Raw genomic sequence first — 14,022 nt, 5'->3', positions numbered from 1 at the left:
TACATGAGGACATCCCCACCATGGTCCAGGCAGCTAAACCGACTTTTCAGGATGCCAAAAGTTCTCTCTATGACACACTAGACAATTGTGTGCTATTATGTTATAATTAGGGACAGTGAAAATTACATTTTTGGGGGAGTCCATCACAAAAAACTTAAATTAAATAATGCATTAAAATGTTGCCGTTTTTATAAATGATGTGAACAGGATGGCTTTGCAGGGGTGACGTCAGACCAGAAATACAGACTCCAAACAATGAGGAATGGCGGTGAACCTGTGACGCTACGGCGTCCAGAGTTTTATTAAACAATAATAACAAACAAAAAGATTTAAACAAAAGACACAAAACAAAGGGCGCGTTGGCCAAACAAACGGACCCTCGGGAGGTGACGGCAACAGCAGCAGACCCTAGGTGATGCAGAGCAGTAGGCAACCCCAGGCGATGCAGAGCAGCAGGCAGCCCCAGGCGATGCAGACGTGGCATCCTGGGCAGTGTGAGGCAGGCATCCTTGGGCGGAGTGAGGCAGATATCCTTGGGCGGAACGAGGCAGGCATCCTTGGGCAGAACCAGCAGGAATTCATCCTCTGCTGGTGGAGGTGGGACCTGCAAGCAGTCCTCCCATGGTGGTGGTGGAAGCAGAGGCAGCTCCTGCTGCTCTTTTCCTTGTTATGGTGGTGGTGCAACCAGCAGGTATTCTCCCTCTGCTGGTGGAGACAGCAGCGATGGCTCCTCTCCCTCTGATGCTGGAGACGGCAGTGATGGCTCCTCTCCCTCTGATGCTGGAGACGGCAGCGATGGTTCCTCTCCCTCTGATGCTGGAGATAACAGGGCTTCCCCTTCATGCACTGGAGATAGTGGGGCTTCTCCCTCTTGCACTGGAGATGGCAGTGATGGCTCCTCTCTCTTTCGCACTGGAGATTGTGGGGTTTCCTCCTCTTGCTCTAGAGATGGCAGCAATGGTTCCTGTCCCTTTGGCACTGGAGATAGCGGGACCCCTCTCTTGCACTGGAGATGGCAGCGATGGCTCCTCTCCCTCTGGCGCTGGAGATGGCAGCAGCTGGGCTTTTCCTGATGGAGCTGGAGATAGCGATAGCCCTGCCAATGTCTGGGAGGGACACTTGGCGATGTTGCTTTTCCTAGGCTTCCTATCGCTCTCTATCTCTGGCCCACAGGGGGTTGATCACATCAGCGAGGGCCTCTTCAGCATTCCTCTGAGGCTCCACCAGCTATCCCCAGATTCCCTCAGAACAGAGGGAATTTGTCAGCCTCTGAGTCAGTGGGACCTCTCCCCCTGACGCCAGATGCTCAGGCTCCTCCATCTCCTGCCACGCGTGGCTCTGGCTGAGTGGGCAGTACCTGACCTCACCACACAGGAAGCACCACCCTACCTCATCCAGACAGGCGAGGCAAACATCCGGCGTGGTCAAGATGCGACGGGACCTGCGACCCGCCCCGCTCTACTGTTGCTGCACCTCCTGCTGCTGTTGTTGCTGCTTTCTCCTGCTGCTGCTTCCCTTTTTTTTATTATTTTGTAATCCACACAATTTTTTATTTTTATTTTTTTTAAATCACTCCTGGTCTGTTGCTTGGTGGCGCTGTCATCCCATTCTGACACCAACTGTGAACAGGGTGGCCTTGCAGGGGTGACGTCAGACCAGAAATACAGACTCCAAACAATGAGCAATGGCAGTGAACCTGTGACGCTACAGTATCCAGAGTTTTATTAAATAATAATAACAAATAAAAAGAGTTAAACAAAACACACAAACAACAAACAAACCAAACAACAAACAAGTACTGTGCTGGTACTTTCAGCACGCTGTAGCAATTGTTATTTTACTCTCTTTCTCTCTCCTGTTCTCCACTCTCGAACACACAACCCCGAGTGAGTGAAAACATGCAGCTTTTATGCAGCTGTACCGAGACTCGATTGCTAGTCAATCATTAAATTGGAGTCTCGATACAACTGCATATGAATTAATAAAAGTGCAATTCCCCGTGCTCACATATTATTTTACCTGCACATGAAGTGCTGTGCAATCCTCGTGCCTAAATACAAATATACATTTTAAACACTTGTGCTCATAACCCATCTTTATATCCAGTGTATATATATTATATATTATACATAAACACCAACATTAACACACTAATGCAAAACACTAATAAACATAAAGGGGCAGGACTCTCCACCACAGATGTATATACAGTTTATATTCTGTCTTATAAAAACAATTTTGAATGTTCTGATGCATTTAATTTTTTATTTTTTTTAAGATACACTTTGATTAAATTAAATCAAATACTGAAATAAATAATTAGTTTTATTAAACAAACTTTACTTGATAAGCTAAATAATTAAAAAAAATCTTACAAGCTTTTCGTCATGGTGCGAGTGGTTTGCAGTGCAGATGTAGTGATGATGCAAGTGCTCCAGACAACAACAGTGGTCCAGTGGTATAGGAGGCTGTGTGGTCCAGTGGTTAAAGAAACAGGCTTGTAATCAGCAGGTCCCTGGTTCAAATCCCAGCTCAGCCACTGATTCACTGTGTGACCCAGAGCAAGTAACTTAACCTCCTTTCAGGTGAGACGTTAATGTTGTAAGTGACTCTGCAGCTGATGCATAGTCTCATATCTTGTAAAGCACTTTGTGATGGTGATCCACAATGAAAGGCATTATCTAAAAAAAAAAAAAAAAAAAAGGTTATTATTTTATTTTTGGTCAGCTTGAGCATTGAAATAATAATGCTGGCTCTACCCAACTATGGGTATTGCCAGCGTATAAACCAAGGGGTTTCAGTCCCAAAATAATAATACAAAACACAGACACACAACACAGATTCAGACATTTCTCCCTGGTCAGTGAATGTTCTAGGTGCAGGTGTGTGATTTAACAGTAGTGCTATTAAGTACAGGTGCAGTGCACTCCAGGTTTTAGCGCTGGCTTGAAGCGGCAGCTCCAGGGTTCGTATTAGTTATCTGACAAAAGACAAATACAGACAGTTACAAAACAAACAAAACACTTCACTCACAAGTATCAATAGGTTGTTTCCTTTCTCGACCCTAATGGTAACCATATCAAAAGGAATAGATTACATCGTCACCCAATTATACCCTTAAACACAGCCCCTGCGATAGCTAGCCCAGTCATGTCTCCTCCAATCCATGACAAACACATCGCGTACCGCTTTAGGACGATTACTTCCTGCGTTGTGACTCCGCCCCCTTCTTGGCTGGCTGGCTTCTGACTGACCCTGTAATGAACTGCCAGCGCAACCAGCACAAAGCAGTCTGTTCTTGTTAAACAGCGCCCTCACAGATCATTAACTAAACAGTATTTTGCAATAGATAAGACACCATTCGACATTTATGACTTTACCCTCTCAGCGGTAGATGTACTAAAGTGTTGTCACTGTTGCAATAGTCGCAATCCAGTTGCAAATGAGTCGGAAGTCTAGGGTGAAATGTACTAAACAAGCGCAATGCTGTTAGCGATTTTGCTTTGCGGCAGCAATTTTTCTTCACGTTTCAGCCTTTGAATATGTAATTATTGGCATTCCTGCATAAATTCACAGAAATGTGGTGGAGGTAGTGCAGATGAGGGTTCTCAAATATTAGAATGAGATATACTGAAGCTGCCGGCAATTGTGACACTTAAAATTGCATCAAATTGTTAAGAACTTTTGAGAGCACATTTTAAACAGTCGCAATTAGCAAACCTTTAAAAGGCAGTATGAAAAACACTATCCCCTAACCATGGCCACTGTGATTGTTTTCAGCACAAACAAGTGATTTGTAGAATGAGAAGAGAAATGGTATTTCGTACTGTAGCATCAATTTAGATGAAGACCACATTAAGCACAGATACAAGCTTGGCAGCCACATAATTCTTGAGCTGCTGTCTGATCTACAAAATGCCTGGAGCTTCCATGCTATCCCTGCAGTGGTCAAACTATTGTCCACCCTGCATTATCTTGCCTCTGGGTCCTTTCAGGGAACAGTGGCAGCTGTTGCTGGCATTTCCCAGTCCACTTTTTCTCATGCGTTGCCAGTTGTGCTCAATGTACCCAAATACCTATCCCCCCCCCAACATAAAGGTGTGCTTGCAAGCCTTAAAAACAAATTTCTATGACATTTCTGGTTTCGACTGCACATATGTGCCACTAACCCCTCCAGCTCATTTGAGCATCTGTATAGGAATAGGAAACATACCTAATGTGCAGGTGGTTTGTGATTCACAGTTACTAATTGTGTAGGTGTAACAGGTCTTGTTAAGAGCTAAATTTATGTTAATAATCTGACTACGCCACCCCCCCCCCCCCAATCTATTTAAAAGAAATATATAAAACAGCTGCATGCATGCAAGAATAAAATAAAATGTACCAAAGTAAACACAGAGAATTATTTGCTGCAGGAGCAGGGGAGCTATCAAGTAAACCGCACAATGTTAATAGTAAACAAACAGGCTCGCTGACCAGGAAACCCCAACACACAATAACTCGTGTTGGAGGTAATATACTCTCGGTCAAACACAGCCTTCCCTGGTGCGCTACAAGAAGATATAAAGTCTCTTCATGTTCCAGCTCTGGTCTGCAGCAAGGAATCTCCTTTACAGGTAAGGGTCTCTCCCCAATCACAATATTCTTCCGCATTTATAAAGGCCGTAGATAATTGGCAGGGCGATCGAGCAGCAAGCCACTGGCAAGCGGATCTATGGAAAGGGAGACACGGTTGTAGTTTAGCTCATATATTTCCATAGAGGAAAGAGAGAAAGTTGTTTAGGGTGTGTCCAGTGAAAGCAAATACACCAAACCACACTCATGACAAAAATAATAATAAAGTGCTGTACAACAAAACACATATTTGTATAAATAATCAATACTTTATTAAAAATAATAATATAAAAAACTGCCATCTCCTGAGCTGGTACCTCATCCACAGGTGGATCTTCTAGTCTGACTCTGAGTACTTCTGGCATTTCTCCTGGTGCATGATCCACAGCAATCCTAGCACCTGCAGGAGAATAAAACCCCAAGCATGGCATCCCCCCGCTCCCAGTCTGACAAGAGTTATTAGAATATTGTACTGGTTCTGGCCTAGTAATAGATACAAAGGGTACAGGGTCATAACAAATTCTGATGTAATATTTTCTCTCTACCCTCTCCCTTCTCAGGTTTCAATACTTACACCAGTATATCAGAATTTGGCTGTGACACAATCATATAGGGGGCATTTTCCAAAGTAATCCCCAAGCTTGCCCGAAGCAGGACCCGCTCTCCTGGCATAAGCAGCACACTGTGGGCTCTTCAATCATAGCCTCTCTTCTGTTGCATGGCCACCTCCTGTATTTGCTCACCTACTTTTTGGTTCTTCTTCTATCGTATGTGTGTCGTGGCAAGCCATTGAATGGCATCATCATCAGCAAGATGCAAAGCCAGCAGCTCACCGGGGAACTTGGTCAGTGGGCAGTCTTCGACAATGTGTGACATGGTTTGTCGGGCTCCACAGCTGCAGGAAGGGTCGGTGGCTTGACCCCAGCGAACTAGGTTGGCAGCACATTGACCCTGCCCTGTTCTGAAGCGGTTCAGCAAAGTCCACAAACGTCGGGCCAGATTGAAGCGAGGGGGACAGACAAATGGCTCAGCTATGAGGGAATGGTTAACAATGTCAGTTGTGGACCACTCGACACTCCATGCTGAATTAGCTGTCGTTTCCAGGGGCGGTAAATCTAGCCAGACGGGTCACCTGGATGACAAACGAACTTCAGGGTGAGAGGAGATGTCCTCATTAAGTGGCAGGATGTCATTTGTCTGTACTTTCACCAGCAGGTTTGTTGTCGTTTCCTGATGCCGAAGATGCAGAGGTGGAATGTTGCTAAGTACCGGCAGCCATGGAAGTGGAGTAGGACGTAGGGTTCCTGAAATTGTGCGCATGGTGGTATTTAGCTGCACGTCAATTAGCTTTGTGTGGGATGAACGCGCCCAGACCGGAGCACAATACTCGGCTGAGGAATAACACAGAGCAGGTGCTGATGTTTTCCGTGTCTGGGCATTGGCACCCCAGCTTGAACCAGCCGATTTACAGTGTAGATTGTTTCTGGTACTGACTGAAGTAACTTACAAAAAAAAGATGGTGAGTAAGTAGATTCAAGAAAATGCACAGAGCCCTTTTCTTCAATCAATTGCCAGGTTTATTGAAATATGCAGGGAGTCTGGTCCCAGGTACAGGACAAACAATACTCAACATTACAATGTTTGCATGACATTAAATACCCTTCTGTATAGATGGTCCACCTCCCCTTTCTCTGACACTTAACCAATTGCAAAGGTAATTTAATTTATTGTGTGAGTGTTAATGTGTGTGTGTGTCTCTGTGTGTAGTCTAGTGTGACAACCTCTGAACTCAGTGCATTCTTCACACTCCTGGAGACAAAAGGTCCATACATCTGCCTTTTGTTATCTCCTTGCGACCCCCTTTGATGCCAGTGGGATTATCTCTTTTGATCTCTCTGAAGTCTTTAGAGCCTGTTCCCTTCTAGTCCACAGCATTGTTATCTCGTTAGCTTGCAGTCATTGTTGGGCAAGAGTTTGTAGACGCATCGTCTCTATCAATGGTTAGCAGTACATGCAATTTGAACCAAACAGTCTGCTATCTGCAATATTAGTCTCTTTTCAGAAAAAAACACGAGTATAGCTCTGCTAGTCCACATGCGTAGCAAACTGCTAATCAATTCTCAATCCATGTTTTCCAACACTGACCTTCGCTGCCATTTTTTTTTCAGGTGATCATGATAGGTTAATGATCTGTCAAGAGTCACGCCGAGGTACACCGGTGTCGGGTCATGTCGGATGCGTTGCCCATTTAAGATGATGTTGATCTCACATTTGGCATTTACATTGTGGAGGTGAAAGACGCTGGAGACTGTCTTGTTTGAGCTTGGCTGCAGTCGCCATTGTTTAAAGTATACCGCCACGCCCTCCAGGTCGTTGTTCAGAACCACCTCGACCTCCGTAAATGAACCGCTTTGATACCTGAGACATATATCGTCCGCGTAAATGAACTTGCGTGACTGTGTTACAGGCATATCATTGATGTAGACATTAAACAGAGTTGGTGACAGCACAGAGCCTTGTGGAAGTCCATTCACCTGGTGTCTCCATGAGCTGTATCTGTCACCCATGTGAACTCTGAAACATCGGTCACGGAGGAAGAGTTCAATAGTCTCCACTACCCATCTTGGAGCCACTCTGGAGAGTTTTAACAGGAGGCCCACATGCCAGACCGTGTCGTATGTAGCAGTGAGATCAAGGAAAACAGTTCCTGTTTTCAGGTTTCTCTGGAAGCCATTTTCGACATATGTTGTCAGAGTGAGAACTTGATTGCAGGTGCTGCGTCCTTGCCTGAAACCTGCCTGCTCGAGGTTTGTTCCAGTCCCGGACTGATTCTTTGCAGGATCAAACGGTCCAGTAGTTCGAAACACACCGAAAGTAGGGAAATTGGTCGATAGCTTTCAGCACTGAGGGGATCCTTGCCAGGCTTTAGAATGGCAATGATCTTCGCCTGTCGCCAAGTGCGCGGCATACTCTTCTCTTGAACAATTCGGGTGTAAAATGCCATGAGCCATGCCTTTGCCTTTGGTCCGAGGTGCTTCAGGAATTCTGGCAGGATATTGTCATAACCTGCGGCTGTTCCTGATTTGATGTTGCATACCACCTCCTCGAACTCCGTCGTTGTAAATGCCTCTAGAGGTTCCTGGTCAGGTTCACGTAGCTTCTGGTTACAATACTGGCGCCACTCGTCACGCACATGACGTCGGTGTGATTTCTCTATTGGGGCCTTTGCCACTTGGAGCAGGTGAGAGGCAACAGTGTTTGGTTTAACCACAGGCCGAGCTTGTACTGGAGGCTGCTGGGCAGCTCCAAGTCGTCGGATAAGCCTCCAGCTTTTTCAGCTGGAATGGGTAAAGTTCATAGATCCTACAGATTCTTCCCAGAGACTGCGTCTTGCAGAGTTGAGTGATTCAATCAAGCTATCGGCTACGTCTGGATCCTGAGATGCTTCATACTCCTCAAGGAGGGCCTGGCACTCTTCATCCAAGCAGGGTGTGTAGACTGGCCTGCGGCAACGGGGGATAGACACACTGGTTGCCTTGAAGATGGCTCCTTGGAAAACGGTGGTATGCTTCCTCGACTGGGATGCAGCGCGCTGGAATGGTCACAATACTCCGATCCAGTACCTCGCTGTACTTGTCAAGGTTTGCTTTGTGGAGGTTCCATCGTCTTTGAGGTGAGCTGCGTATTGTTGGAAGCTGGAGTCCAAGGTAGATGAGCAGTGGTCTATGCTGACTATGAGGGAAATCTTCTAACACCGTTTGAGATGCTGGCAAAGGGTGTTTACCAGTGGATGAGACCCAGCAGAGGTCTGGTGAGTAGTCCTTCTGCCATCTAGCTGAGTGAAAGGTCCCGCGCTGCTTTGAGTCATGGATTAAACTCCGGTCGTTGTTGGTTGCCCATTCAACCAGTAATTCCCCATCATCGTCGAGGAAGTAGCCCCAGTCAGGATGGTGACTATTGAAGTTGCCGACGTACACAGTGGGGAGGTCGAGTGACGGAAGCATGCTGTTGACCCAGCTAGCACTGGGTGGTTTGTAGACGTTAGCGATCTTGTATCCTCCGACACTGATCACATCACAGAAACTTGAAGAAGAAACTGGAACGGCGTCAGAGATGTCAGAACGCACATACATTGCACAGCCATATTTTGGGTCTGGAGTTGACAGGATGAGGTCGAAGCCTCTGATCGTGTAGTGTCCCGCTTTCTGGAATGATATGTATGTCTCCTGGAGACAAATTATGTCAACATCATGACGATTGGCTAAGGTGCTGATGAGAGCTCGTTTGGCTGCTGAGAGACCCTCAACGTTGAGTTGAAGAACTCGAAGAGTCGGTCCAATGGCTTGAAAGTCAGAGTCCGGCACATTGGGGTCTGCTGTTGGTGGTGGCATGTGACCGGGATTCACTGCTGAATTCGGTCCGCGGGTTGGATCCTTAGCTTCTCCAGTTTCGGCCGAGGCCTCAGCTGGGTACTGACAGGTGGCACAATGTGAACGTGGATCCGTTGCCATTACTTTTTGGTGAGCATACACAAGCTTCCAATGGTGTCGTCTTACCCAGTCTGTCGGAAGGTCCAGGTCTTCAGCCGGTAATATTCCCTGCACCATGTCCACTCTAGTTTGAAGGAGATGAAATTGGAGTCATTTTTCTCCATAGGTTGGAGACTGCGGCTGGCATAAGCTATAACTCTCTCCTTCCCTTCTTGGAGCTGGGCCAGCAAGGCTCCCAATCCCTCTTTGCTGGCATCTGTACACAGAATAAATGGGAGTTCAAAGTTCACAAAAGAAAGGATAGGAGCTGTGGTCAGCAAATATTTAAGATAGTTAAAAGCAGTCCGCATGCTGAAGTCCATTCCTGCAGACTTGGGCTTGTTCTCTCTTTGTCCTTTTTTGGATAACCAACTAACAGGTTATGTAATGGTGCAGCTGTCTTGGCGAAATCTTTAATGAACCTATGATAATAACTTATTATTTCTAAGAATGAGCAAAGTTCCCTCACTGTTTGAGACACCGACTAGTCCATCACAGCTCTCACCTTGTCAGCCACCGGGGCCACTCCCTCCTCTGAGAGGATGTGGCCAAGGTACTGCACCTGTTTCTGAAAGAGATGATACTTGGCAGGTTTTAATTTCAAGCCCTATTTAGTAAGTTGTAAAAAAACAAGTGTTTTAAGTGTGTGGAAAAGTCAGGAGAGAAAACAGTGGCATCATCTAGATAGATTAACAAAGAATTGAAATTCTGTTCTCCAAGACAGTTTTGCATAAGTCTTAGAAAAGTCGCTGGGGCATTGCAGAAACAGAAGGGCATTCGGTCGAATTCAAAGTGACCCATAGGGGTAGTAAAGGCTGTCTTTTCTTGATAGGCTGGGTCCATTTAGACTTGCCATTAGCCACTGGCAAGGTCCAATGTAGAAAACCAGCAAGCCTTGGTGAGCATAGTCAATGATTCTTCAACTCGGGGAAATGGATAGGCATCCCAGTGTGTCATAGAGTTCAGATTTTCATTGCCTGGTGCCAGATCTTCTTTCCAGCTGGATTAACTATGGGGACATCAAGGGACAGAGTTTCTTTAGTGCCCCATACCTCCCAACAGTTCTTTAAAACATTCATACCTAAAATTCCAGGCAAACAAGGCAGTCAGTCATTCTTGACGATATCAATGCCACATCGAGGAAGGTGCATGTCTGACATCCATCTCCACATACCCCAGGTAAGGAATTGACAAGCCATTAGCAGCTCTAAGAGTGAGCCAACTAGAGGGATTGTGTAGTTGAGCACCCTGGTATCCAAAGCCTTCATTAAAAGCACTTTCCCAAACCCGTATCTAAAAGGAAGGGGAAAACTACATTATCAGTATTACAGTGGCTCTCAAAAGTATTCACCCCCCCTTGAACTTTTCCACATTTTATTGTGTTACAGCATGGAATCAAAATGGATTTAATTAGGATAATTTTTGCCACTGATCAACACAAAAAGTCCATAATGTCAAAGTGAAAAATAAAATCTACAAATTGTTCTAAATTAATTACAAATATAAAACAGAAAATAATTAATTGCATAAGTATTCACCCCCTTGAGTCAATATTAGGTATAGGCACCTTTGGCAGCAATTACAGCCATGAGTCTATTTGGATAAGTCTCTACCAACTTTGCACATCTGCACACTACAATTTTTGCCCATTCTTCTTTGCAAAATTGTTGGATGGGGACCTTTGGTGAACAGCAAATTTCAACTCTTTCCACATATTCTTAATTGCATTGAGGTCCGGGCTTTGACTGGGCCACTCCAGGACATTGATCTTTTTGTTTTTAAGCCTCTCCAGTGTGGCTTTGGCTGTATGTTTGGGGTCATTGTCCTGCTGAAATATGAATCTTCTCCCAAGTCCCAGGTCTCTTGCAGACTTCAGCAGGTTTTCCTCCAGGATTTCTCTGTACTTTAGAACATAAGAACATAAGAACATAAGAAAGTTTACAAACGAGAGGAGGCCATTCGGCCCATCTTGCTCGTTTGGTTGTTAGTAGCTTATTGATCCCAAAATCTCATCAAGCAGCTTCTTGAAGGATCCCAGGGTGTCAGCTTCAACAACATTACTGGGGAGTTGATTCCAGACCCTCACAATTCTCTGTGTAAAAAAGTGTCTCCTATTTTCTGTTCTGAATGCCCCCCCTTTTTCTAAACTCCATTTGTGACCCCTGGTCCTTGTTTCTTTTTTCAGGCTGAAAAAGTCCCTTGGGTCGACACTGTCAATACCTTTTAGAATTTTGAATGCTTGAATTAGGTCGCCACGTAGTCTTCTTTGTTCAAGACTGAACAGATTCAATTCTTTTAGCCTGTCTGCATATGACATGCCTTTTAAGCCCGGAATAATTCTGGTCGCTCTTCTTTGCACTCTTTCTAGAGCAGCAATATCTTTTTTATAGCGAGGTGACCAGAACTGCACACAATATTCAAGATGAGGTCTTACAAGTGCATTGTACAGTTTTAACATTACTTCCCTTGATTTAAATTCAACACTTTTCACAATGTATCCGAGCATCTTGTTAGCCTTTTTTATAGCTTCCCCACATTGCCTAGATGAAGACATTTCTGAGTCAACAAAAACTCCTAAGTCTTTTTCATAGATTCCTTCTCCAATTTCAATATCTCCCATATGATATTTATAATGTACATTTTTATTTCCTGCGTGCAGTACCTTACACTTTTCTCTATTAAATGTCATTTGCCATGTGTCTGCCCAGTTCTGAATCTTGTCTAGATCATTTTGAATGACCTTTGCTGCTGCAACAGTGTTTGCCACTCCTCCTACTTTTGTGTCGTCTGCAAATTTAACAAGTTTGCTTACTATACCAGAATCTAAATCATTAATGTAGATTAGGAATAGCAGAGGACCTAATACTGATCCCTGTGGTACACCGCTGGTTACCACACTCCATTCTGAGGTTTTTCCTCTAATCAGTACTTTCTGTTTTCTACATGTTAACCACTCCCTAATCCATGTACATGCGTTTCCTTGAATCCCAACTGCGTTCAGTTTGAGAATTAATCTTTTGTGCGGGACTTTGTCAAAAGCTTTCTGGAAATCTAAATAAACCATGTCATATGCTTTGCAATTATCCATTATCGATGTTGCATCCTCAAAAAAATCAAGCAAGTTAGTTAGGCACGATCTCCCTTTCCTAAAACCATGTTGACTGTCTCCCAGGACCCTGTTACCATATAGGTAATTTTCCATTTTGGATCTTATTATAGTTTCCATAAGTTTGCATATAATAGAAGTCAGGCTTACTGGTCTGTAGTTACCTGGTTCAGTTTTGTTTCCCTTTTTGTGGATCGGTATTATGTTTGCAATTTTCCAGTCTGTCGGTACCACCCCTGTGTCAAGAGACTGCTGCATGATCTTGGTTAGCGGTTTGTAAATTACTTCTTTCATTTCTTTGAGTACTACTGGGAGGATCTCATCCGGCCCAGGGGATTTGTTTATTTTAAGAGCTCCTAGTCCCTTTAACACTTCTGCCTCAGTTATGCTAAAGTTATTTAAAACTGGATAGGAACTGGATGACATGTGGGGCATGTTGTCAGTATCTTCCTTTGTAAAAACTTGTGAAAAGTAATCATTTAACATATTTGCTATTTTTTTTTTTCTTCCTCTACGATTTTGCCATTTGTATCTCTTAAACATTTAATCTCCTCTTTGAATGTTCTCTTGCTGTTGTAATATTGGAAAAACATTTTGGAATTGGTTTTAGCTCCCTTAGCAATGTTCATTTCTATTTCTCTCTTGGCCTTTCTAACTTCCTTTTTGACTTGCGTTTGCAGTTCTGTGTACTCTTTCTGCATACTTTCTTTTTGGTCCTTTTTTAATGCTCTGTAAAGTGCCTTTTTTCGCTGAATATTTTTTTTTAATTGATCTATTAAACCATTTTGGCAATTTAGTTTTACATTTAGATTTGTCTACTTTAGGGATATAATTGTTTTGCGCCTCTAGTACTACATTTTTGAAGAACAACCATCCTTCTTCTGTGGGTGTTTTCTCTATTTTACTCCAATCTACTTCTGTTAGTCTCTGTTTCATACCTTCATAGTTTGCTTTTCTAAAATTGTAAACCTTAGCTTTAGTCATTACTTTTGGGGATTTAAAAAACACTTCAAATGAGACCATGTTGTGGTCTGAGTTTGCCAGTGGTTCTCTGACCTCTGTTTTAGTTATTCTATCTTCGTTATTTGAAAAGACTAAATCAAGGCATGCCTCCCCTCTAGTGGGTGCCTTCACAAATTGTGTTAGGAAGCAGTCATTTGTCATTTCCACCATTTCTATTTCATCCTTCGTGCTACCCACCGGGTTTTCCCATTTTATTTGGGGGAAGTTGAAATCCCCCATTAGTATGGCTTCTCCTTTGCTACACACATTTCTAATGTCATTGTATAACAGATTATTGTGCTCACCGTCTGAATCTGGCGGTCTATAGCATGCTCCTATTATTATGCCTTTTGAATTTTTGTCTGTTATTCTGACCCATATTGATTCGGTTTTATTTTCTTTGTCCAGGTTTAACACCTGGGCTTCAAGACTGTTTCTTATGTATAGCGCTACCCCTCCTCCTCTTCTGTCCTGCCTGTCTTTCCTATACAGTGTATACCCACAAATATTATATTCGTCCCCATCACTCTCAGATAACCACGTTTCTGTAACACCTATCACATCATAGTTACCTGTTAGTGCAGTAGCTTCAAGTTCTAGAATTTTGTTTCTGATACTTCTAGCATTTAGATAAATACATTTAATGGTTGTCTTACCTGAGTTGTTGTTCTTGTTTTGATGCGGTCTCCCTTCTGTTTTTTTGTTGATTTCTCCCCCCTTCCTTTCTAGTTTAAATGCTTCCGAACCTGCTCGAGGATCTTTTCTCTGAGT

Source organism: Polyodon spathula, chromosome 21 (genome assembly GCF_017654505.1).
Source record: "Polyodon spathula isolate WHYD16114869_AA chromosome 21, ASM1765450v1, whole genome shotgun sequence".
Classification (NCBI taxonomy): domain Eukaryota; kingdom Metazoa; phylum Chordata; class Actinopteri; order Acipenseriformes; family Polyodontidae; genus Polyodon; species Polyodon spathula.
The sequence above is the reverse complement of the archived record's forward strand: the minus strand, read 5'-3'. Positions refer to the sequence as shown.